At 46.5% G+C, this 25011-nt stretch overlaps 1 pseudogene; it reads right to left on the bottom strand.

The window, feature by feature from the left end:
- Nucleotides 1-2117: 2117 nt before the first annotated feature.
- On the bottom strand, nucleotides 2118-2646 carry LOC138562023 (tetratricopeptide repeat protein 9C pseudogene; annotated as a pseudogene).
- Between the last annotated feature and the right edge of the window lie 22365 nt (nucleotides 2647-25011).

Raw genomic sequence — 25011 nt, 5'->3', positions numbered from 1 at the left:
TGTCTTGAAAGCACATTTGCAAACCATATGGAGATTAGGCTCAAATTACTTTTCCTTCTGGTAAATGTAGTTTTTCAGTGAAAATGGGGAGGAGGATGGGGTGGGGCAACTAAAATTGCACTTTCTTTTTAGTGTTACACATATTTCTATAAGGATATGTTTGTCAGCATGGTTTATCATGTGATTTGCACCTGTACCTCTTTTACTGCAATGGGCCTGTCAACTCCTGGAACTTGCTCTGGGTGGACGAGGTCTGGTATCTGTATGAGCAGTCTTCACAGCCTCCACCACACTTGGGTCAGGGTACAACACATGCCAAATACCTCCTGCAGAGGACAACCCGCCATTAATTTTCTGTGAATTGTTTAATTCATTTTTCCTTGTCTCCACTGGGGTCTTGATATCTCCCTTTCCAGTGCAGGGAACCACACAAGGGGACTTTCTGGGTTCATGTGTGGGTTTTTCAGTCCCGATGGTGGACAATTTGCTATCAGATAAGTGCAATGCTGCATATGCCCGTTGTAATACAATGGGAGGAAAGTGTTCTTAAATGAAGGCTTTATTCCGGCAGGGTGAAGTTTGATTTTGTTCCACCACTAACAAAGAATAGCCACACCCACCCTTGTGTGGCAGTCTTATCTTTTTTTGTGTTCCCCCATGCAAAAACATAAATCTCTCCCAGTGAATGCTATGCATACATGTCAATATGCCCCATTACGTTTTTAAAGTGCAAGTTTATTCCTGTTTTATTCCTTGCATCCTGGAGCTTGTATTCCCCTATTATAAATCCAGACTCTACGTCCCAGAAAGCAGAATGAAAATATCAGCACTGGACTAAGGTCTCTTGAACGGATGTTTGCATGTATATGGGTGCATAATGGAGATTGCAAAATTGTACACTTTTTTAGACTCTCCGATTTAATAAAAGCGCTGCCCACCACAGCCTCTCTGAAGCTTTGTTAAACTTAATGGAAACCAATTTACTATCAAAAATAATATGTAAACAAACATGTGTGTCTATAGCATGATTCAGAGATTTTTTTTAAAATAATGATTTAATGAATGCTCCTGCCGTAGATCAAAGTTGTCACATACAACACACACAGCAAAAGTGTTTACCAATAATAATACAACACAGCATCACAAATAAGAAAAGTGGATCAGAGACCGGACTCAGTATCGGCCATGTGCTAAAAACAAGCATTGGCAAAGCCACTGAAGCCACGTGTAAAACAAGCATTGGCAAAGCCACTAAAGTCACTGAAGACAATGGATAGAGTGCTATTCCTATGGCGGCAAATCCGTATACCCTGAAGATAAAGCTTAGCGACTGGGCATTATTTGATAAAGAAATAGTTAAGTGCAATGGAACTTTTAGTGCACAAATAAAAGTTCCAAAAGAAATAAACTGTGTGACATTTTTAACCACATTAAAATCCTAAATAACGGCAAACAATGTTTAAACTAGGTAAACATTCCAACATTTAAATGCAGTAAACATGTGTGCCTAGAGTTACTGGATTGTTTTTACTGAGAAACAAGTTGGAAAAAAATCAAAAATAAATCTTCCATTGTAAGACCAAACAATCCTTGCTGGTAAAACAATACAAAATAAATGCGGTAAAAATGTGTAGTGTTGCTGGATTGTTTTTTATTGAGAAACAAATTGAAAATAATCCCAAAATAATCCTCACTTTAAAATCAAACAATCCTTGCTTGTCAAAAAATCCAAAATAAATCCAGTAAAAATGTGTGCCTGCCAATTAGTGTTAGTGGATTGTTTTAACTGAGAAACAAGTCAGTAAAAATCCAAAATAAATCCTGTAAAAATGCGTGCCTGCCAATTAGTGTTAGTGGATTGTTTTAACTGAGAAACAAGTCAGTAAAAATCCAAAATAAATCCTGTAAAAATGCGTGCCTGCCAGTTAGTGTTAGTGGATTGTTTCTACTGAGAAACAAGTCAGTAAAAATCCAAAATAAATCCTCCAACCCAAGACAAATAAATCCTTGCTTGGAAAAATCCCCAAAAAATCCAAAATAAATCCCAAAAAAATCTGCAGCTTGAAAACAAGCCAGAAGCAATCCAAAAACAATCCAAAAAGTGGATTTCTTTTTTACTAGGGTACTGTCCTCCCCACTTGATGCAATCTCTGGCTTCCTACGATTGGTCTCTTCTTGAACATGCCCCCATACGGTTGTTTCTCCTGCTGGTGATACCCATTGAGCTCAGATTGAGTCAGATTCATGGACTTCCTCAAGTTGGGATCTGAGGGCTGCATGCGTTGAGCCTCAGAGCGGCAGTGCTTGGCATGGTCTACAGGGCCTTAATAACGCCAGGTTGACGTTCCAGCACCAGAAGGCTGTAGTGCTTCACCCTGCCATGGGAAACAGGTTCATACTGCAAGAGACAAGCTGCCAGGTTATTATATCAGTCTTGCTGCATAGCAAGGCTGTTTCCTTCTCTGAAATCACCACAGGATGCTCAGTCCCAAAAGCCTGAAGGGGCGAGTGCACGCTGGGGTACAGCCCTTTCACCTGCAGCAGGGTCCGATGGGACATGCCAATAGCATCTTAGAATCTCAGCTCTTTGTAGCTACGGTTTCCAGCTTCCTTAAATATTTGAGCATGCAGGAGGCGGGCATCCATCTACACAGAAGGTCTGGCATTCATGTAAGTGCACAAGAGTTCAGCATCCAACTGCCCAGTGGCGAATACAGCCTCAATGTGTCTGGGGTGGTGGCCACGATCCATGTGTGTGATAGTAAGATTTTTAGACTCATCTTTCTGTCCAGTGAAAGAGCCCTGCTCAGCCATTAGTTGATGCTGCTGTAGGCTTATCTTGGAGACCAAATAGGTAGCTCTAAGATTTCACAAACTCTCCTCCCCAAATTCAGTTGCATGCTACCATGCTGGTGACAGAAAGCGTCTAGTTCCAATCAACATTCTATTAAAGGAAAGACAAATTAGAGGAAAGTGTATGTCACTGACAGAGGCGACTCCCTCCTAGGCTGCCAACATTAAGCTCATATGGATATACAATTAGATCCACATGCAAAGGAGCAAGTCAGACTGATATGCAAATGGATATTCTTCCTTTGTGAAAAGTACAGTGAGCACAAAGCAATGGCTGCGGACTCTCAGAGTGGCAAAAAAACACAGACCAGTTTATCATGTCATGTTCTTTCTAAGAGGGGCGCCTGCTACATATTTTTGCAAGGAACTTAGAGTTGGTCACCCTAAGTTACCTGGGGAACCCAGACGTGGACTCCTTGCTCACTGTGTTCCGAGAGATGCAGCTCCATCTCACTGATGAGGCCCAACAAGGCTGAAACACGTGTCCAGGGTTGCTGTTGGTACTCTTGTTCAAAGGAGGTTGCCTGGTATTTTGGCACTGAACTTCCCTTGTGGACGGGACAAAGACTGATATGCAAATGGATATTACTCCTTTGTGAAATGTACAGTGATCAAAAAGCAATGGCCGCGTACTCTGAAAGTGGGAAAAAAAACACAGAACAGGTTATCATGTCATATTCTTTCTAGAGAGGGGCGCCTGATATCTTTTTTGTATTTTTGCAAGGAACTTGCAGGTGGTCACCCCAAGTTTTCTGGTGGAACCCAGCCATGGGGAGTCATTACAAGGTGGGCGGTAAGGGATACCGGGCACCGGTAAGGAGACCGGTGCCAGAAATCCCCTACCGCCCTATTCCAAGGTCCCCCGGCAGGGACCGTAAGGAACATGTGGTCCGACCACATGTCCCTTACGGGTCCCGCTAAGGGACCAGGGCGCTAATAACAGGCTTGCAAGTCGCGAGCCCGTTATTAGCACCCTTCCCATTCCCATTGAGTCCTAAGGGGGCTCAAATGGGAATGGGGAATGGTTTGTGCAATGGGGACTTACCGGTCCCACCAGGGTCGGACTACAACGGTAAGTCCCCATTGCACAACAGCGGTGCCGGACCCGTTATTGGTGGCAGTCATGGCGTAAATAGCGCCATGACTACCACCAATCTCGGAATGAGGCCCATGGACTACTTGCTCAATGTGCTCAGAGAGACACAGTTCCACCTCACTGATGAGGCGCAACAAGGCTGAAACACGTGTCTGGGGTTTCTGTTTTGTCCAAAGGAGGTTTGCCTGGCATTTCGGCCCTTGTGGATGGGAAAAACGCTGATATGCAAATGGTTATTCCTCCTTTGGTTATTACTCTAACCTCCCTTCGCGAAACGGGGAGTCCCAAATCTGAGTGACCTCATACTCTATGGTTGACTGTGTGTGTTTGGCATGGATGCGAGGAATGGGGTGGTCTTCAGCATCAGTAACCACAGGGCGCAGAGGGATGAATGGAACACAGGATGGATGCATTGTAGACCCCTGGGTAAACTGAGATGGAAAGCAACAGGGTTAATCCTTGCCTGGATCTTGTAAGGTCCTAAGAAGCAAGGAGACAACTTGGAGGGACACACCCAGCATGGAGGATAGTTACTGGATATCCAGACTTGGGATCCAATGTTCCATTCAGGACCCTCTGATCACAGTTGGTCGGCCTATCTCTTGTAGGTCTTTTGGTTATCTTGAAGACTGAGTCTGGCAGTTTTGTGGGCCTCAGTGATGAGAGCTAAGGACTCCTCCAGCAATGGGATATTTGAAGTCAGCATGGTCACAGGTAAGATGCTACGAGGATGTTGTCCGTAAGTACACAAAAAAGGGCTCATGCCGATGGTGGAATGGAAAGCATTATTATAAGCTAATTCTGCAGTAGGTAGCAGAGACCCAATTGTCCTGCTGTTTATTGGTAAAACAGCATAAGTACTGTTCAAGAGTGCTGTTGAGGCTCTCAGTTTGCCCATTAGTCTGAGGATGAAAACCAGATGATGGTGCCCTGTCTACTCCTAGTCTGGAGCATAGGGTGGTCCAGACTTTTGAGATATGTTGGCTACCTCTGTTGGATTCGATCTTCTCCGGCAACCCATGGAGGCAGAATATGTCTCTGTATTTGTATTTGTTTATTTGTATTTGGTTATTATTTATTCACGCACCAAACCCTGAGGTAACTGGGCGCTTGAGAAACTTAGAAGTTATATAAATGTTGAAGAAAAGCACATTACAGTCAAGTGTGGAGACAGCGAGTGGGGCCCTAGTTACAGGTGGGTCAGACAGCAGGAGATAATGTACAATAGTATAAATAATCAGGTGAGAGTGAACAATCGCATAAATAGGCATTGGTCAGATAAACATAATGGTGGCATCTTAGTGAGGAGGCTTATTGCTCAGACAATTTTTTATCCTGGCTTTGAAAGTGAGGAAGGAGGTTTCCTGTCTAAGAGGGATGGGAAAACAGAGGCTATTTCGGATGCTGAAGGGATGCCAGGCAGACGGGAGAAAGCTAGGAAAATGAGTCCACAGTGACCATGATACAGGTACAACCCTTCAAGAGAGGGAGACCAACGATGAAGTCCGTAGAAAGGTGACTCCAGGGACGTGAAGGAGGCAGACTCTGTTCCAAAAGGCTTTTGGGTTTTTGGGTCTGATGTTTACTTCGGGCCCAGACCAGACATGCCCTAATATACTCTTCGGCATCGGTAGACATGCCTAGCCAAAGGAATGAATTCTTCATGAGGTCCAGGGTACACTTCTTACCTCGATGCCCAGCTAAGGGGTTGTCGTGACACCAGGTCATGACCGACCAGCGTAGGGTCGTATCCGGCACAAAAAGGCAGCGGTTGAAAGACACTAGTCCAGTCTTCATATTGAGCTTGCCTTTGGGATCGGTAACACTCAGAGCTGGACTCAGAATGGTGGCTTCCTTAAGTTGCTGGAGGTAAGAGGAGACCTGAGATACGATTCTGTTCCGGAGAAACAAACATTCTGGAGGGGAGCTAGAGGATTCGTCCTGTGCTTGACGGCATGAAAGGGCATCAACCAGGGTTTTTAGGCTCCCGGGCAGGTAAGTTATCGTAAAAATCGTATTGAGCAATAAAATGTCCCCATCTAGCCTGATGAGAGTTAACTCACTCCATTTGTTGGAGCACTCTTAGGTTCTTGTTTGTCGGTGCGTACGGTAAATGGGTGACTGTCATGATCTCTGCTTCCAAAAGGTCAGGGTTTTCCCAACTCCCTTGGAAGCAGATCCATAACCCAGGTTCAGAGTGCCAACCAGTCCCAATTGGGACCTTTTGGACCCAGTCCTGGTGCCAGTGGCACCAGGCTCATAAATATGCCCAGTCCCAGCGCTGGAAGCGCCAGGCTCATAATGCTTGGGTGGACTTACCTGCAGCAGACCATGCTGCTTACTTGCCTGCCAGTTGAGCCTCTGATCCTCTTCTGTTTGGAACTACTTTTCCTGTTGGGTGGGGCAGGTGCCACTCCCTAGATTCAGAACACTGGAACTCTTCTGGAAAGCAGGAACTCTTTTCTTACCTAGGCGTGGCTGTGGAAGGAGACACCTAAGCACTACAGGAGGCTATTTAAACCACACCCGATGGATGAATCTTGCTTTGCGTTATTCTGCATCCTCTGCAGCAGAACGCTCATCGTGTCTTCTGCATCTGATCCTGGGCCTAAGGAAAAAGGCTTACCATTCTGAATCCAGTCTTCAGCAACACCTATAAAGACAAGAAAGAACAGGTTAGCATTACGGTCTTCAGTGACAGCTCTTCACTTACCTGGTCCATCGGCTGTCACCAACGCCTCGCGCTGCATTCCGGCATCTGAAAGACAAAGGCTTACCTACTCTTCGTGCGCTCCGGAGGTCTTCACACTGCATTCCGGCATCTGAAAGACAAAAGCTTACCAACTCTTCGCACGCTCCGGAGGCCTTCGGCGCTGCATCCCGCATCTGAAAGACAAAACAAGGTGCGTTTGAAGACATTGGGGAACTTTAATACTCACGTGCCATTACTCCTTTCCACATCTAACCCAGTGGGTATTCTGGCACCCTGCAGCCGCTCCGAACTTGTACCTGCAAAATAAAAAGACAGTTAGAGCGCATCGTGAAGCAGGCAACAAGCGCTTACTTACGTGCTTCCAGGCGCTTCTATTCATCACACGGGCTCCATCTTCAACTCACTTCAGCCCGTCATTCGCCATCGCCGGAACCCTGCAAAACAAGAAACATCATTACTAAAGACTTTAAAGACATTAGAATTACTCGAAACTTACCGTTCGTGCAGTAAACGACGGACAGCAGTCCTCTGAAGTCAAGAGGCCTGCTCCCCTTATCCAGTGAAGAAACTGGTTACAGCACCCTGCCCCGAGGCAGATGGAGAGCACAGCGTTCACTTACCTAAGGTGAGAGCGTTAACCTTTGGGGTTCTACAGGAGAAGAGAAAGGGAAGAAGAGAGAGACATTCAATAACCCAGTTCCTTAATCCCATATTTTCTATCTGCAGACATCTTTCCCTTCGAGGCAGACATACAGTGCACAGAGGTCCAGCCCAAAGAGCCAGCCGTGTGTTACACATCACCTTTGAAGATACGGTATACGCTCAGTCAAGACCGGCGCCTCTACGGGAATCAGGTGAGCGTTACAGAACGCAAAGCCTACCACAAAACTCCCGTCCAGGCGCTATGGAAACCTCGGATACCGACCAGCTAGCCCAGTTACTTGGGGAACTAAGGGCAGAAGTGCATGCAGCCCGTCAGGAAACGAACGCTCTAAGAAGGGAACTGATTATTTCCAAGGAGCGAACAGATGATCTCGCTAGACAATTGCTACAGTCACAAGCCGGACAGACCCCGTTACCCGCATCTGGGGGAAATCTTCCTTCTACATCCTCTATGAATCCAGTGCAGATCAACCTACCTGGGAATGTACCTCTGGCTCCGCCCGAACGATTTTCTGGAGACCCAAAGAGGTTTGCAGTATTTATCAATCAGTGCCGGTTGCATTTCTTATGCCGGCCAGCAGCCTTTCCAACTGATCAAGCTAAAGTAGCTTTTGTGCTTTCGTACCTTAGTGGCAATGCGGCAGACTGGTCGATATCTCTAGTAAATCAAGATGATCCGGTCCTCCATGATTTTCAAGCTTTTCAGCTCAGTATGGAAAAACTGTTCGCAAGACATTCACAGGGGCAGGCCTTGGACAATGAGCTTCTTTCGCTGCGACAAGGTAATCAAGACCTTTTGGCTTATATTGCGTCTTTCAACAGACTGATAGTGGAAACTCAATGGCCTGAGGACAAAAGGATTACGCTGTTTTATAGAGGTCTACGTGGAGAGCTCAAAGATGTGTTAGCCCAAGTAGTGAATCCCCCACAAGATTGTTCGGACTATATAGACTTAGTCGTTCACATAGATCACAGACTGCAGAACAGGAAGGCCGATCGTTCCAAGTTTGATGCTCGAGTATTTTCCAAACCGCCAACTCCTTCCAAAGGAGTAGACTCCGGGGAACCCATGCAAATAGGGGGTCTGAAAGGTCCTCTAACACAAAAGGAGCGGGAAAGGAGAAAACAGTTGCAATTATGCCTCTATTGCGGAAACTCAGGGCACTTTCTTCGAGACTGTCCGGTGAAACCTGCCAAGAAGGCAGTAGGAGCTGCAGTTACCAAAGTTACAAACTCTGAGCAGGGAAACGACCTCGCCCGACAAGAATAGAGGTCCTCTTGCCGAGCGTGAAAACCAGTTCCGTGACCTCGCATTTCGTGATACCTATGGTCCTCATTAGCCCTGATAATCCGGATCGATTACATGCAATTGAAGCTTACGTCGACAGCGGTGCCATCGGCAATTATGTGGATCATGAAATGGTTTTGAGGATGAATCTAACTCTTTGTCCCAAGGCTGTAAAGGACGTCATTACTACGGTGGATGGTACGGAGATAGCCTCCGGGCCAGTAACGCATACCACTCAAGAAGTGACGCTAGTAAGTCAAGATGGACACCATGAGAAGATTGTGTTCGATGTGATCGAGGCCCCTCAGTTTCAGATTATTCTAGGAATACCTTGGTTAGAGAAACACAATCCTCTGATCGATTGGCGAGCAAGAACGGTCCAGTTTCCAGAATGTGTCTCTACTTGTCAACCTCCACCTGGTGTTGCACTGGCAGCAATTTCTTCAGAGACTCCCCAGTTACCTCCCGAATACCTAGAATACCAAGATGTTTTCCGGAAGGATCAGGCTAACTCTCTACCTCCTCATAGGTCTTATGACTGCCAGATAGACCTGATACCTGGATCTACTCCTCCTTGTAGTAGAATTTATGCCCTCACCGAGCCTGAGAACCTTCACCTTCGACAATACCTGGATCAATACCTGGCAAATGGGTTTATTCGTCCTTCCAAGTCCCCTGCTTCTTCAGCTTTGTTCTTCGTTCCAAAAAAGGAAGGAGACCTTAGAACTTGTATAGATTATCGCTCCCTGAACCAGATCACCGTTAAGAATAGATATCCGTTACCTTTGATCCCTGAACTCCTGGACCAAGTCAGAAAAGCATGCATATATACAAAGCTGGATCTTAGAGGAGCTTACCACTTGGTACGAGTAAAAGAGGGCGATGAATGGAAGACGGCCTTCCGCACCAAGTATGGGCTATTTGAATATCAGGTCATGCCCTTCGGACTTTGCAATGACCCGGCCGCCTTTCAATATTTTATGAACGATGTCCTCAGAGAGCTCATAGATGTGTGTGTTGTTGTTTACATTGACGACATCCTTGTTTATTCTTCATCGGAATCTGAACATCGGAAACACGTGAAAATGGTCCTCGAAAGATTGCGTCAACACAAACTTTTCCCTAAGTTGGAAAAATGTGTTTTCAACGTGACTGAAGTTGAATTCCTGGGATTCATATTATCACCTGGCGGAGTGCGTATGGATTCAAAGAAGGTCGATGCAGTTCTCAAATGGCCATCACCATCCTCCGTAAAAGGTGTGCAAAGCATGTTAGGCTTCGCTAACTTTTACCGCAGGTTTATCCCCGAATTCTCTCGAATAGTCCAGCCCATCACTGCCTTGTTAAAGAAAAACAAACGTTTTGAATGGTCTACCGAGGCGGAACAAGCTTTCCAGGATTTGAAGACTAAATTTATCTCTGCACCAATCTTAAAACACCCTCGCCCCAAACTCCCCTACATCGTGGAAACTGATGCTTCAAGCCTTGCCATGGGGGCAGTTCTATCACAAAAGGACCCGGTAACCAATCAGTTGCATCCCGTGGCATTTTGGTCCCGCAAATTCTCGCCTCCTGAAATCAATTACACGATTACTGACAAGGAACTTCTGGCTATCAAGTCTGCCTTTAAGGCTTGGCGGCATTATCTGCTGGGGGCCCGACACACCGTTACTGTGATTACGGATCACCGAAACCTGCAATATTTGAAAACCGCAAAAGCCCAATCCTCTAGACAACTCCGTTGGGCATTATTCTTTGCCGAGTTTGACTTCATAATTACCTATCGACCTGGTACAAAGAACGGTAAAGCTGATGCCCTTTCTTGGATGGGAGTGGAAGAACACTTGATCAACCCTAAACCTGTACCAATCATTCCCGAACAAAGAATTCTGGGTGTAATCGCCACAGAATCCATAGAGGAAGTTAAGGATAAAGCCAGGCAACTTGTAACTCCAGCAGACATACAGAATTGGCATCTGCAGGGAAAGGACTTTGCAGTAAAGGACAACTTATTGTATTTCCAAGAATGATTATACCTACCCAGCACAGATTTACAGAAAAAAGTAATCTCTTGTTATCACGATTCTTTAATGGGAGGACATCCCGTTATGGCCAAGACCTCAGAAAAGATCAAGCGCTACTTCTGGTGGCCGTCTTGGAAAAAAGATATCAGAGACTTTATAATGTCCTGTGGAGTATGCGCCCAAAACAAGAGTCAAAAGGAAAGACCAGCAGGCCTCTTACGCCCTATTGACATCCCACCTCGCCCTTGGCATACGCTTTCTATGGACTTCATCACCGATCTACCTCCATGCTCCGGATACAATACGATTCTAGTAATCGTGGACTTATTCTCCAAGATGGCGCATTTCATTCCGCTCAAAGGCTTGCCAACAGCAGCAACTCTGGCCCGAGAATTTCTCGAAAACATCGTCCGACTGCACGGTTTTCCTTCGGTTCTAATTTCGGATGGAGGTAGTCAATTTATTTCTCATTTTCGGCGAAGTTGCTGTCGGTCGGCTCAAATTGATGTGAGACTATCGACCAGTCACCACCCTCAGACCGACGGACAAACCGAGAGGACCAATCAAACTCTGGAACAGTATTTACGCTGCATGCTGCAACAAACTGAAAAAACTTGGAAAGACATCCTTTGGATAGCCGAATATGCCTACAATAACTCTGTCCATTCGGGAACTGGGAAAACCCCGTTTTTTCTTTTGTACGGCAGTCACCCTCGAACCTCGGAGTTGGATCCCCTCCAAGATCTTGAAACACCAGCAGTAGACTACCTGCATTCTACAATCACCCAAGCCTTTAAGGAAGCTGTTTCTCACCTTCAAAGGGCTAAAGAACAATACAAGAAAGGAGCAGATCAACATCGGAAGGAAGCCCCTCAATATCAAGTAGGGGATCAAGTCTGGATATCCACCAAATATCTACCTCTAAAAGGGCCACGCACATTCAACCCAAGATACCTTGGTCCCTATTCCATCACTACCATAGTAAACCCAGTAGCGGTCAAGTTGGACTTGCCCCCACACATGAAGATACATCCGGTCTTCCACGTCTCTCTATTAAAACCCGTGCAACCTCAAACCCGACTAACTAAATCTCCAAAACCTATCCTAGTTGATGGAGAACTCGAGTTTGAAGTCAAAAGCACTCTGGACTCCAAGATCTCCAAATCTAAACTATTCTACCTAATTGACTGGAAAGGCTACGGCCCCCAAGAGAGATCCTGGGAACCTCCTGAATATGTCCACGCTCCTCGCCTAATCAAAAGATTTCACCGAACATTTCCTGACAAGCCAAAACCCCCGGAGAAGCCCGGTTTGGGAGGGGCCTTGAGGGGGGGTACTGTCATGATCTCTGCTTCCAAAAGGTCAGGGTTTTCCCAACTCCCTTGGAAGCAGATCCATAACCCAGGTTCCGAGTGCCAACCAGTCCCAATTGGGACCTTTTGGACCCAGTCCTGGCGCCAGTGGCACCAGGCTCATAAATATGCCCAGTCCCAGCGCTGGAAGCGCCGGGCTCATAATGCTTGGGTGGACTTACCTGCAGCAGACCATGCTGCTTACTTGCCTGCCAGTTGAGCCTCTGATCCTCTTCTGTTTGGAACTACTTTTCCTGTTGGGTGGGGCAGGAGCCACTCCCTAGATTCAGAACACTGGAACTCTTCTGGAAAGCAGGAACTCTTTTCTTACCTAGGCGTGGCTGTGGAAGGAGACACCTAAGCACTACAGGAGGCTATTTAAACCACACCCGATGGATGAATCTTGCTTTGCGTTATTCTGCATCCTCTGCAGCAGAACGCTCATCGTGTCTTCTGCATCTGATCCTGGGCCTAAGGAAAAAGGCTTACCATCCTGAATCCAGTCTTCAGCAACACCTATAAAGACAAGAAAGAACAGGTTAGCATTACGGTCTTCAGTGACAGCTCTTCACTTACCTGGTCCATCGGCTGTCACCAACGCCTCGCGCTGCATTCCGGCATCTGAAAGACAAAGTCTTACCTACTCTTCGTGCGCTCCGGAGGTCTTCACACTGCATTCCGGCATCTGAAAGACAAAAGCTTACCAACTCTTCGCACGCTCCGGAGGCCTTCGGCGCTGCATCCCGCATCTGAAAGACAAAACAAGGTGCGTTTAAAGACATTGGGGAACTTTAATACTCACGTGCCATTACTCCTTTCCACATCTAACCCAGTGGGTATTCCGGCACACTGCAGCCGCTCCGAACTTGTACCTGCAAAATAAAAAGACAGTTAGAGCGCATCGTGAAGCAGGCAACAAGCGCTTACTTACGTGCTTCCAGGCGCTTCTATTCATCACACGGGCTCCATCTTCAACTCACTTCAGCCCGTCATCCGCCATCGCCGGAACCCTGCAAAACAAGAAACATCATTACTAAAGACTTTAAAGACATTAGAATTACTCGAAACTTACCGTTCGTGCAGTAAACGATGGACAGCAGTCCTCTGAAGTCAAGAGGCCTGCTCCCCTTATCCAGTGAAGAAACTGGTTACAGCACCCTGCCCCGAGGCAGATGGAGAGCACAGCGTTCACTTATCTAAGGTGAGAGCGTTAACCTTTGGGGTTCTACAGGAGAAGAGAAAGGGAAGAAGAGAGAGACATTCAATAACCCAGTTCCTTAATCCCATATTTTCTATCTGCAGATATCTTACCCTTCGAGTCAGACATACAGTGCACAGAGGTCCAGCCCAAAGAGCCAGCCATGTGTTACACATCACCTTTGAAGATACGGTATACGCCCAGTCAAGACCGGCGCCTCTACGGGAATCAGGTGAGCGTTACAGTGACAACCTTGTTGAAGCAGATGCCGCCACTCCTCACAGGCCAGCTTCATGGCCAGTAGTTCTTTCTCGATAACAGAGTAGTTATGTGGGCTGCAGGAAATGGTCTTTGAGAGATATGCTACCGGGTGCTCCACTCCCTCATGTTCTTGAAGCAGTACTGCTCCTAAGGCTACAGAGGACGCATCGGCTTCAACGATGATTGGTCTTGTCTGGTCAGGTTGGCGCTGAATGGGTTCAGAACAGAACAGTACCTTCAGTTGAACTAAACCGGTTCCTGCAGCTTCTGTCCATTGGAACGGTGAGGCAGTCTTCTTTAATAGACTGGTTATTGGTAACACCATATTAGAGAAATCAGGGATAAATTTGCGGTAGAAGTTGGCTAAACCCAAGAACCTTTGGACTTCTTTTACAGACGTCGGGTTGGTCTGACAAGGATAGTGGAGACCTTCTTGGGATTCATTTTGACACCTTGACTAGGTAAAATGAAGCCCAGGTACAGGACTGTGGAGAACATAAACAAACACTTCTCGGGTTTAACCAGTAGCTTGTTGGTCTGCAGCATGGAAAGCACTTCTTTCAAGTGGGCATCATGTTCCTGTGGGTTGGTGGAGAAGACCAGGATATTGTCCAGATATACAATGGTGAAATGAAATAGGATATCTCAGAAGAGCCGTTCCATGAACCGCTGGAAGATAGCTAGAGCATTCACCAAGCACAATGGCATTACCCTATACTCAAAATACCCAAACGGGGTCCAAAACAATGTCTTCTACTTATTTCCCTCACAGATCCGAAGGAGAGAAATTATATGTACTCCTGAGATCCAGTTTGGAAAATACGACCGTCCCCTGAACTGCTTCCAAGATGTCAGGGATGAGTGGCATGGGGTAGCGGTCTCTTATGGTGACCCAGTTTAAACCCGAAAGTCAATGCTCAGCCTTGGCTCTTTTGAATCCCTCTTGGGGAAAAAGAAGAGTGAAGGAATAGCCGGGGAGCAAGATGGATGTATTTGGGTTTTGATGAGATTGGCATCTAGATATTTGCGTAACGCCTTCTTTTCATTAAGCGAGAGGGAATACATTCGCCCAAAGGGAACCAAGGCATCAGGAACCAACTCTATGGCGCAGTCTTCAGGACGGTGCAGAGGCAGTTCTTGTGGAATCTTGTCTACAAAGACTCTCTGGAATTCCTTAAGGTTGGCTGGCAGACAATGTATCCCCACTGGTTCAGTGACGGACACTGCCTTGACCGTCTGATAACCGGCTCCCTGCAGGCAATGTTGCTTGCAATAGACTGAGTGAAATCCCTGCAGATTGTGAGTTCAGCCAATGGTGGGATTATGTCTGCGAAGCCACGAGATCCCCAGAATAACCTCTGTCAAACTCAGATTGTTCAGAGTCTGTTTTAAAGGATCACTCCTCCTCCTCACCTGAACTGGAGAGACTTGGTGTAGGCAACTTCTCTCCTCTTATTCTGTAGTCTTTCCTTTTTTTATGTAGGAATGGTCTACCTTGAAAGGAAGCCACAATGACCTGAGGTAATACTAGCGGGTCTGTGACCTCGCTTCCGGGATATCCTGAATATGGGAAAAGCATCCTTAGGCATAAAAAACCCCATGTAAATGAAGTTCCAAGAAGAGTTCCAGAGCGATTCCAGGCTGGATGATGAATGCCGAAGGGTCCTAGGAAGTTGTATTCACAGGTGAGTCTACTATGGACTCCCCACAGGGCGAAAGGCCTCAAATCCGGAGAACCACCAGAGTTTGAGGATGAGAGAGGAAGAGCAGGTCTGAGCAGCCGAGGTGGCCGCATAAAGGAACACAAAACACAGGGCTGTGAGGACCAGCAGAACAGTAAGAATCTCCAGCGAGAGAAAAAAAGAGCTGGACGAACGTGCCGTGCCGCAGCACAAGGGGAGAAAAGAGAAAGTGTAATAATTGATAGTGGAATAATCAATTGAGACGGGTACTCCAATGGTTCTCCAAGCGCCAATTCACCCATGTGTGTGACAGCTGCACAGCCGTCAACTATCAGCGACCGTACAGTAAGAAAGGTGCAGGCAGAGGGATAAGCCGCTGCTGCTCTCTCCTAAACTCCTTTTCCCTTGCGCATACTACCTCTTAACGCTTGTTTCCACATAAACTATATTCATGCACCAAATGGGCCTTCTCTCTTACGATTGCCACACTCTGGGCCTCATTACGGATCTGGCGGTAGCCATGCCTGTAACGAAGGCACGCCTGCCGCCAGACCCGTGATTTTACTGGCACCCACGAATAGGCAATTACCGGGTCATGCCGTGGTCGGCGGACCCGGTAATTGCCCATTCACGGGTGCCGGCAATAAGGGACTCGCCATCCCCATTCGGCCCAATAGGGCTGAATGGGAATGAGGGGCATCCATGAGTTGTAATCGCGGATGCTGCACTGCCCGCCAGGTCGGACCTTGCGGGCAGAGTGAGACACGCGAGCACAACTCGTAGGATGGTGGTACGGTAGCAACGGTGCCTGTAGCGATACCGGCGCCATTGTTGCCTTACCGCCATACTTGTAATGAGGCCCTTTATGTTCCCTGATCTTTTCTTTGCGGTTTCTCCCTCTGGGTTGCGGTTCCTTTCCATTTTCTCCCTCTAGGTTGGGCTCCTTTGCGTTTTCTCACTCTAAGATGATGTTCCTTTGCAGTTCCTCCCTCTAGGTTATTTTTCTTTGCATTTTCTCCCTCTAGGTTGGGTTTCTTTGTGTTTCCTCCCTCTAGCTTGTGTTTTCTCACTCTAGGTTGCTATTTCTGTGCTGTTACTTCCTCTCTGCTTTCGCTCTATAGGTTCCTCCCCTTGCTTGTCTACTGCTGGTTATTGTTGTTTGTATGCTCTTTCTGCATATTTTTGTGCCACCTAACCACCCCCTACTAGGGTCCACTTCCGTGTGTTCACTGTTGGTTATTGTTGGTGCGCACAAGGTCTTCTCCCCCTTCCAGGTGCCTGCTCTTCTCTGTGTCCACTTTTGCTACACTTGATTGCTGCTTTACTTGCCCCTTCCCCTCTCTGGCCCTGCTGCTCCAAGTTTTCTGCCTACTCTCCACTTTCACGTGCATGTTCGCTCCCGCTGTTGAGTTTAAGTCGTGTGCTTGTGCTTCTCTGTTGCCCACAGTTGTTTGCTTCATCTCCCGCTCACCTGCAAGCTAGCTCCCACTGTTGAGTCTACGTGCATGTGCATGTGCTTGTGCTTTGCTGTTGCACTCCTTACTGTGCCTCCCTCTGCGCCCCCCCACTGTGTCCCCACCCGGTGCATCCTCTGTGGTGTAGCTCTGTGATGTGATTCTGCTGCTCTCTCTTCTCCCTCTTTCTTCTCATTCTCCTTTCTAGCTACACCACTCTATGGTGCTCTCTGTCTCACCCATCTACTCTTACTGCTTTTCTATCACATATCATATCCTCCTCATAAAGCCTGTAAGGATGTAAGGAACACGTTTAAGAAGGACATCCTGGTCTCTAATCCAGGCCTTCACATCGCTGACACCCACGTTAGTGCCTCCTCCAGACAGACTCTCACCGACATCCTCTTTGTCCTTCCCTCTCCCGAACTATGGATTCTACATTTGGTTGATGTTCTTTCACCTTTCTCTTCATCTCCCATTAATGGTGGTACAAGATGGGAGGCCTTCTTGGCCTCCTTCCTGTCCTCCAAAATCATAATTAATGTCTATCAAAATGGGACCATCTTGGTCCAGGTTACTCAGCCCAACCTCCTCCTCCTCCTGTATAGGTGTCTCCCATGTCTTATCAACTTCCTCCCTTCTCCTGCTACTCTATCTACCCTCTCTGGCCCCTCAACCTACTTTCTCCTCTACCTGTCTGACTTCTCTTCCACTCCCTTCCACCTCTGTTGCCTCCTCTGTGGTTCACCCTGTTGCCTCCTCTCTGGGCCCTTTGCTACCTAGTGCTACCCCTACCAACTCTCTGGCTCTTCTGACACCTTCCTTTTCTACTGCTCCTGCTCCTCTGCCACTCACCTCCTCCTCCACTGCCTCCTCCCTGGTGCCTGCCTTCTCTTCCTCTTCCCAGGGCCATTGACCCCTTCCTTCTACCTCTGCCCTCTCTTGGGCCACTCTGTCTCTTCCACTGGCTGTACCTCTCTCCTGTTCCCCACCCACGAAGTATTTCAAAAGTGGCAACCTGGTCCACATAGTGGCAACCTGGTCCACATAGTTAAGCTCAATGGTCACTCTGCTGCCAAACACTCCTCTGACATCTGTCACCTCCTTGAAGACCTTGATATGGATGTTCTCGCTCTCACTGAGTCTTGGTTCTTGGCCGGCTCTGTCACAGGTTTTGACACTCTTCTCCCTGAGGCTTACAAGATCCTTTTGAAACCCAGGACCAATCAGCCCAGAGGTGGAGTGGCCCTGCTCTTTCCTGAGTGGGTCCCCACCTCTCACTCCCATTCAGGCTTACTCCTCCTTTGTATGCCTGGTATGTAGGCTCTCTCTCCTGGCCTCTTTCTGACTCTGGCCTCCAACTACAGGCCACTTGGACAGGTCAGCTTCTTCCTCTCTGAATGGGCTGATCTCTCTTCCTCTCTCCTCACCTCCACCTCTAAGCTTCTCCTCCTCTGGGATTTCAACATCCACGTGGACTCTTCTGACAACTTTGGGCTTTTCTGCAACCTTAGCAACCCTCTCTCCCTCTCTATCCATCCCTCTGTTCCGACACACTCAGCCGAACACATCTTGGATGTTCTCATCTCCGCAGTCATCCCCCTCTCTAACCCTCTCACTACTCAACTCTCCTGGACTGATCACTTTCTGCTTTCCTCTCTCCAGAAACGGTCTTTCCCCCTGTCAAAACCTACCCCAGCATTTCCACCTTCCTTCGCCATCATTTGAGCTATGATGCTGGTGTCAAATGCCACTTTTGCCTCCACTTTCTCTCCCTCTCCTACCCCTGCGGCTGACTCCCACTCTGAAACAGCCCTCTTCAAACTCCATCTCTCTATCTCCAATGCTCTCGATAGCCTTGCCCCTGTCATGAGGATCCATCTGAAGCCTGCCTCCAAGTGCAATTCTTGGTTTGACTCTGATCTGGCCGTTCTGAAACTCAAGTGCAGAGCGTTGAGCAGAAGTGGAGGGTTTTTGGCTCATCCTTTGACGAAATGGCCTGCCGCCTGCTCAAAAAGCAATACCGTCTTCTCCAAGAAGTTGTCATCATTCATGCCCGCACCTCTGTGGCCTATAACAGCTGGCCAAGCATTTTCAAATCTGCAAGTAGTTGGCCAATCCGACTGCAGTCTCTACCTCTCCTGTTTCTTCCCAGGCCCTCTGCACAGCCCTGGCCTATCATTTCCACACAAAAAATCTGGACATCCTGTACACGCTATCCTCCTCTCCTCATCTCTCTCCCTCTACCTCTCTCAGGCCTCCTCTGGCCCCATAATACCTGATGAGGTCTTTAGTCTGGTCTATGAAATGTTCATCCAAACAGGTGCCCTCCTGCTCCTCCAGAACCAATACGGACAACAGTGTTTCCCTCGCTCCAGCCTTGGCCGATTTATGCAATAATTCCTTTGCCCCTGGATTTTTCCTCTCTCTTTTCAAGCTTCCTTGTGCACACCCTCTGGAAAAAAGCCAACTATCGCCCGATCTCTATCACTCATTTCCTGTGCAAACATCTTGAGAAACTGGCCATCTCTCAGCCAAACTTCCACACTGAATCTGCTGGTTATCTCCATAGTCATTAGTATAGCTTCGGATCGGCCAAAGGCACAGAAACCTCTCTAAGGAAACTCCTGTCAATATCTGCTCTCCAACCATGACTCCAACTGTCACTTTGTCCTCTTCCAGCTTGACCTCTCCCCATCCTTTGACATGGTCAATCACGCCACTCTGATCAACCATCTCAGTGTGAACCTTGGCATCATTGGTCAGCCTCTGGCATGGCTGACCTCCTTCCTCTTGGACCGAACATCCCAGGTCCAACTTGGGTCCTTTCTCTCCACCACCTCTCTTTTCATATGTAGTGTTCCCTAGGGATCTATCCTCTCACCCTGGCTCTTCAATGTCTACCTGGCCTCCCTGTCCCACTTAATCTCTACTTTCTCCTCTAACGTTCAGTGTTATATGGTTGACACTCAGCTCTCTTTCAGGCTGCTCTCAGCCTTCTCTCCCTTTGCGCTCATTCTTGACTGTCTATCTGTGATTCAGGGATGGTGTGCCTCTAATGACCTCTGCCTTAATGCATTAAGACAGAGATCCTTCTCAGTGGGTCCCCTGCTCCCACGTTTCCTCTCTCCCTCTGGCCTCACTCTGTGGGTCCACTCCCCTAACCCTCCTGTGAGGCAAAAAAGCATGGCGTCATCTTTGACTCCACTCTCTCCTTCTCTACACACATCACAGACCTTGACAAGAAAGCACACTTCCAGCTGTACCTCCTCAGAGGTATCCTACCTTTTCACACCTTCCCCAGAAGCTCACCGTCTCAAGAGCTCTGCTTCTCTCCAGGCTGGACTACTGCAACACACTCTTTCTCAATCTTCCTAACTCTACCTCTACCCTCTTCAACTAATCCAGAACAGGAATGCAATACTTATCCCTGGCCTCAAGCCTAAGGACCGCATTTCTCCAGCAAAGAAATCTCTCCACTGGCTCCTCGTGGCCCTGGGGATCAAGTTCAACCCTCTGCATTATCTACAAGGCTTTCTGGGGCTGTGGTCCTGTCTATATCCAAATCTCTCTTCCTAAATACCTTTGTTCTAGAGCCCTGGGGGTAGAGCTCTCTCCTCAGCAGGTTCCTCCCTCTGGCTTCCCTGCCCCCCATCAGACTTGAGCCGGATCACCTGAAGTTCCGGAAGCTGTTCAAGACCTTACTCTTCTCTTCTTCCTTTTCCCTCTCCCCTGCTAATCTACTATCTGCTTCTCCCTGCACTATACCCTCACCCTCTACCCTACACTTCACATTGCACTGGCATGATCTGAATGTCACAAGGCCTAGTAAGATTGTGTGTCTTGTCATCCATCTGTCTGCCCTCCTTGTCTTGTGGCACCTAGACACACTTGTGGCAAGGCACATTATAAATCCCAAATCATATCATATCATTAGACAACCCATCATGACAGTTATTACAAATACTCAAAAAGATTGGAAGATTGCTGTCGCCACACCCAACCAACACACAGTCCCTAATTTTGTAAGATAAACCACATATCAGGTGATCTTATGGGCCTAGGCCCGGTCCTCTAATGTAACCAGGCCAGAACTTCTTTTCGTGGGCATCCTATGGTTCAAACTTTGTAGGCTGCTCCACATTCCTGAAGAAAAAATTGCTGTTGTCCATAATAAATCCTCTAAGATTTTCATCTGCAATCACAGCCATCAGCACTATCTTTATAATACCAGATTTAATTTTAGAGTCACCGGGACAAACAGAAAATGAAGGGTCTTGTGCTACCTCTCCAACATCAGGAGGCAGTGTTGGTATCAAATTTCGTGCAAGCTCTCCAGCTGCTACGGCCAAAATAGGTCTCTCAGCTTGGGGATCCAATGTAGCATCCTTTAATTTTGCAACATTAACCTTCAGTGGATGGGCCAAGTATGCCTCATTTAGGTCCATTCGGCAAGCTGAATCATTGACATGATTTTGAATGGTTTGAGAACAATCATGTACCTTATCCTGATGGAATTGTAATGCACACTGGTCTATAAATTCCACACTTAAACAGAAGTCAGCAAAATGATTGCACTGATTGTGTTCTAGTGTAATGTTCATCTTAACCTGGTGCCATTGAACTGCACTAATATGTGCATGTTGGTCCATTTGCTCGTCCAGCAACCCTGCTGGTCCCTGAGGTGGTTGAAACAAAGACTCCGGGCTAACTATCTCCTCTCTCTTCAAAAGAGATAGTGTAGGAATAGGTCCGGTTGAGTTTAAACCATTCATACTTCTCCAAAGGATTCCACTGGTTATTTCAGCAGAAGGACACCCATGATTGACTTGGCAGGCAAGAACATCTATTTTCGAAACCTCACTCACCAAGTATGAATTTAAGGATTGTTGAGGATTCGCAACATTATAAACATGAGTCAAACACGTTCTCACATCATGCAATCTCTGTCTTCTGCGAGGACTTATTGCAAGCACATTGGACAGCCGATTCCTACAGGGAATTGGAGATGCAGGTGTAAGGCCTTCAAGCAGCAGCCTTTTTACTGCCAATGGGTCCCGCATCTTAGGTTGACAGGACTGTGGCTCAACTACATGCATAGATATCATTTTGGAGGCAAAAACTCTGGTGGACGGCATACTGAAGGATAATGTCAAGTTTCCAGGCAAATACTGTACTCCCACAATTTAATAGAGGAGGTAAATATATGGGATCCAAACAAACACTTGCAAGGTGGAAGCTTCCAAAAAAAGGTCAATAGATGCCCAACAGAGAGGCCACCTTAACACTCACCAGTACTTAACCGGCCAGGCTGACAGAACCTCCTTGGTCCTTGGTGAATCAGGACTTGAAGCCTCAGTTTTTCTTGCAAAGCAATTTCATGTCTTAAAGTACTTGACAAGAACTTTGCATACATATTTATAAGAAACCACCAGGGGAGATCAGGACATGGGTAGAGCATGTCCCCTGAGTATTACATCTTATCATTGAGGTTATAGCCTTATTGGTTTCCTAATCCTCATCCTCAAGTGTAGCAGTTTCAATTAGTCTTACCAATTCCATAAGTAAGTCAGATTTTGATCTTTGGGCAAGAATACTTCTGGTATTATTTAACATCAGTATCCAGAATAGGCAGTGCCCTCAAACTATTTATAAGAAGGGCAATCAAGTTAATTATCGCCCGATTACCCGTCTTGATGCAGATAGTAAGGTAGAATTGAAAACGTGGGTTTGTGATATGGGTATTCTGATCAAGTTCCAAATAGGATTCAGAAAAGGTATGCCAACCTCCCTAAGTGGTCTACTAATTAAGATCATACGTGGGACCGCATGGACTAAAGGCAGACCCTTTTATATGGAGTACTGGTAGACCTATCTAAGGCATTCAATACCATGAATAAAGAGTGTCTCTAGTTTAAATTTAAACAGTGGGGTCTGCCTTTGAATCTGCTGTCAATGCATATTCGTGAGAACACCCAGGTGCAAATTAGATTAGAGGGGCAGGGTCATCTAACAAGTCCACTTCGAACAGAAAGAGGTCTGAGGCAGGGGTGCATTCTTGCCCCCTGCCTCTTCAATCTTTATCTGGCAGACTTGGATGAGGCTCTACAGCCACAAGCTTGTGTTAGTCTTAGGATAGCCAATCAAACAGTTAGCTGAATTGCCTATGCAGACGACATTGTGTTGTATGACTACACTCCAATAGGCCTCCAGCGTCTGTTGAAGGTTATTGGGGAATATTCCTTAGAGAATAATATGCTGATTAATCCATCCAAATCGAATATAATTCACTTCTGCAGATCGGCAAAAGGGAGTATTGGTTTCAAATGGTTCTTTAATAATGAAGAGATTGCTATGACAAAGCAAGTCATATATCTGGGTTTTTAAATTACACTGCACCCAAATATGGCCCTTGTGTATACACATTGTAAGTGATTTCAATCCGGCACTTCACCTAAGTCAATGCCTAGTGTGTAATGCACAACTGAAATCCTTATTTATTTATTTACCTAAAAGTTCTTTTATTCTGAATGATGTACCACTCATATCACGCCCCTCTCTTGGAACCCCTCCCACCCGGTAACACTGAACCAGGAATCAGGCTGGTTTGCAAAGTTAAAATATATATTTATATAGTTCACAATATAATCACACTATGTTTAATGGGTATACAATGATCACCAATGGGGTGATGTAACACTAAGCAATCTCTTTAATCACAAGGAGTAATAACGAGCAAAACAATTCAGCACCGCAATAATACTTTTGTGTGTGTATGTTCAAATCAAATAGCAATGTGGTTACTATTTCCCCCTGCACACCCTCAAGCCCCCAAACAAGCAATGTAAAGAGATAGGAGGAGAGATATCAGGTATTCAGGAATGCAGAATTCAAACAAAGTGTGAATCCCAATTTCCCCCCAACAAACACGAGAGAGAAAGAGAATTGATTGGATTTGGAATGTGGTTTTTGGTTCTATGGAAAGATGTGGATGTTAGCTAGAAGTTTACATTTTATTTCTAGCATAACATTTGAAGAAGTTATGGTTGTTTTAGTTGAGGTCGTTTTTTTCTCAAGTAGGCACAACAATGGAAAACAGGTAGGGGTTTTTAAAAGACAAACAGGATTTCTTTACACTAGATTATGACTATAGAAAAAGAGAATGCCACGCATGAATCTCCATCAGTCCTGGCCAGGGACCCTTCCTGTGGTGGATAATCAATTTCTTTCTAGGATTCAAATTATTTATTCACAACCCTAATGATTTATGAATTTAAATGCAAATGAGAGACTTAACACAAGAAAGTTCTGATAATTCAAAAATACTCCTAACAATATCAGGTTCTGAAGACAAGATAGAATGGATTTAGATAGGGATAGACTATGGACAGTACATATGTTAGTGACACAGTCCTATTCTATGGATACTCTCTATATATGTTTTGAACTGAACCGTCAGGGATTCTGGTCCGTCAAGATTTCTTGTCAGAAATTATGCTGGGCACACCGGACTGGACAGGCTGCTTGGCACAATGGACTGGACTGGGTCTGCAATGGCTCTGGTCACAGCTATCTGGTCACAGCACGGCACAATTGGATTGGATCTTTTGATTCTGGTAAAAATTCTTTTAGCAGGAAAGCAGTTACAGCACAGCCCGGCTGTTTCTTTTGTTCCCATTTAGTTTTGTGGGATTCCTTCTGTTTCTGGAAATTCAAGGCCTAGTTGAAAATGGTTCAACTAATGGAATGGGCCTTTCCGCTTGCCAAGATTCTGGAGTCTGGAGCAAGGAAGATGTCAAGTTCTCTCGCAGGGTGCCCGCCAGCAATCTGTTAGTGGGTGAAGCTCGTCAATTTGGGCTTTGAGATCTATAAGAGCGGTCTCAGTGCCATATTGCGGTCTGAAGCCCGATTGACGAGTGCCGAGGAGTTGGTTGGTCTCTAGGTATTTTTGGATTTGGAGATAGGCCACTCTGTCAATTATCTTCAGGAGGAAAGGGACAGTAGTGATGGGCCTATAGTTGGTGGGGATGGAGGGGTGTAAGGTTTGTTTTTTAAGCAGGGGGCGAACCCAGGACTCTTTTAAGCTAGATGAGAAGGAGGCATTGATGAGTTTAGTGATGAAGGGGGCAAGGTCTCTAGCGGCATCCTTGATTATCTGGGCTGGGCAGTAATCAACTTTGCAATTGGGTGGTTTTAGTGAAGCAATGATTTTTTCAGTTTCATGTGTGGAAACTTTAGAGAATTTGACGGGTGTTAGGCTAGATTTGAGCGTGGGTGTGCTGGGAATTTCACTAAGAGGGAGCAAGGCTTTTTTTATAGCAATTTTTGTTGGTAGTGTTTTTACTTGAGTCTCCTCTCTCCCTTGATTGGAGGAGAAAACGGTGTCACCATGATGATCTGGGTTTATGAGTCAGAGAATCCTCCCCT

The sequence above is a fragment of the Ambystoma mexicanum genome, chromosome 1q (assembly GCF_040938575.1).
Source record: "Ambystoma mexicanum isolate Mex_15411 chromosome 1q, UKY_AmexF1_1, whole genome shotgun sequence".
NCBI lineage: Eukaryota > Metazoa > Chordata > Amphibia > Caudata > Ambystomatidae > Ambystoma > Ambystoma mexicanum.
This window is presented reverse-complemented; position numbering and strand designations above follow the sequence as displayed.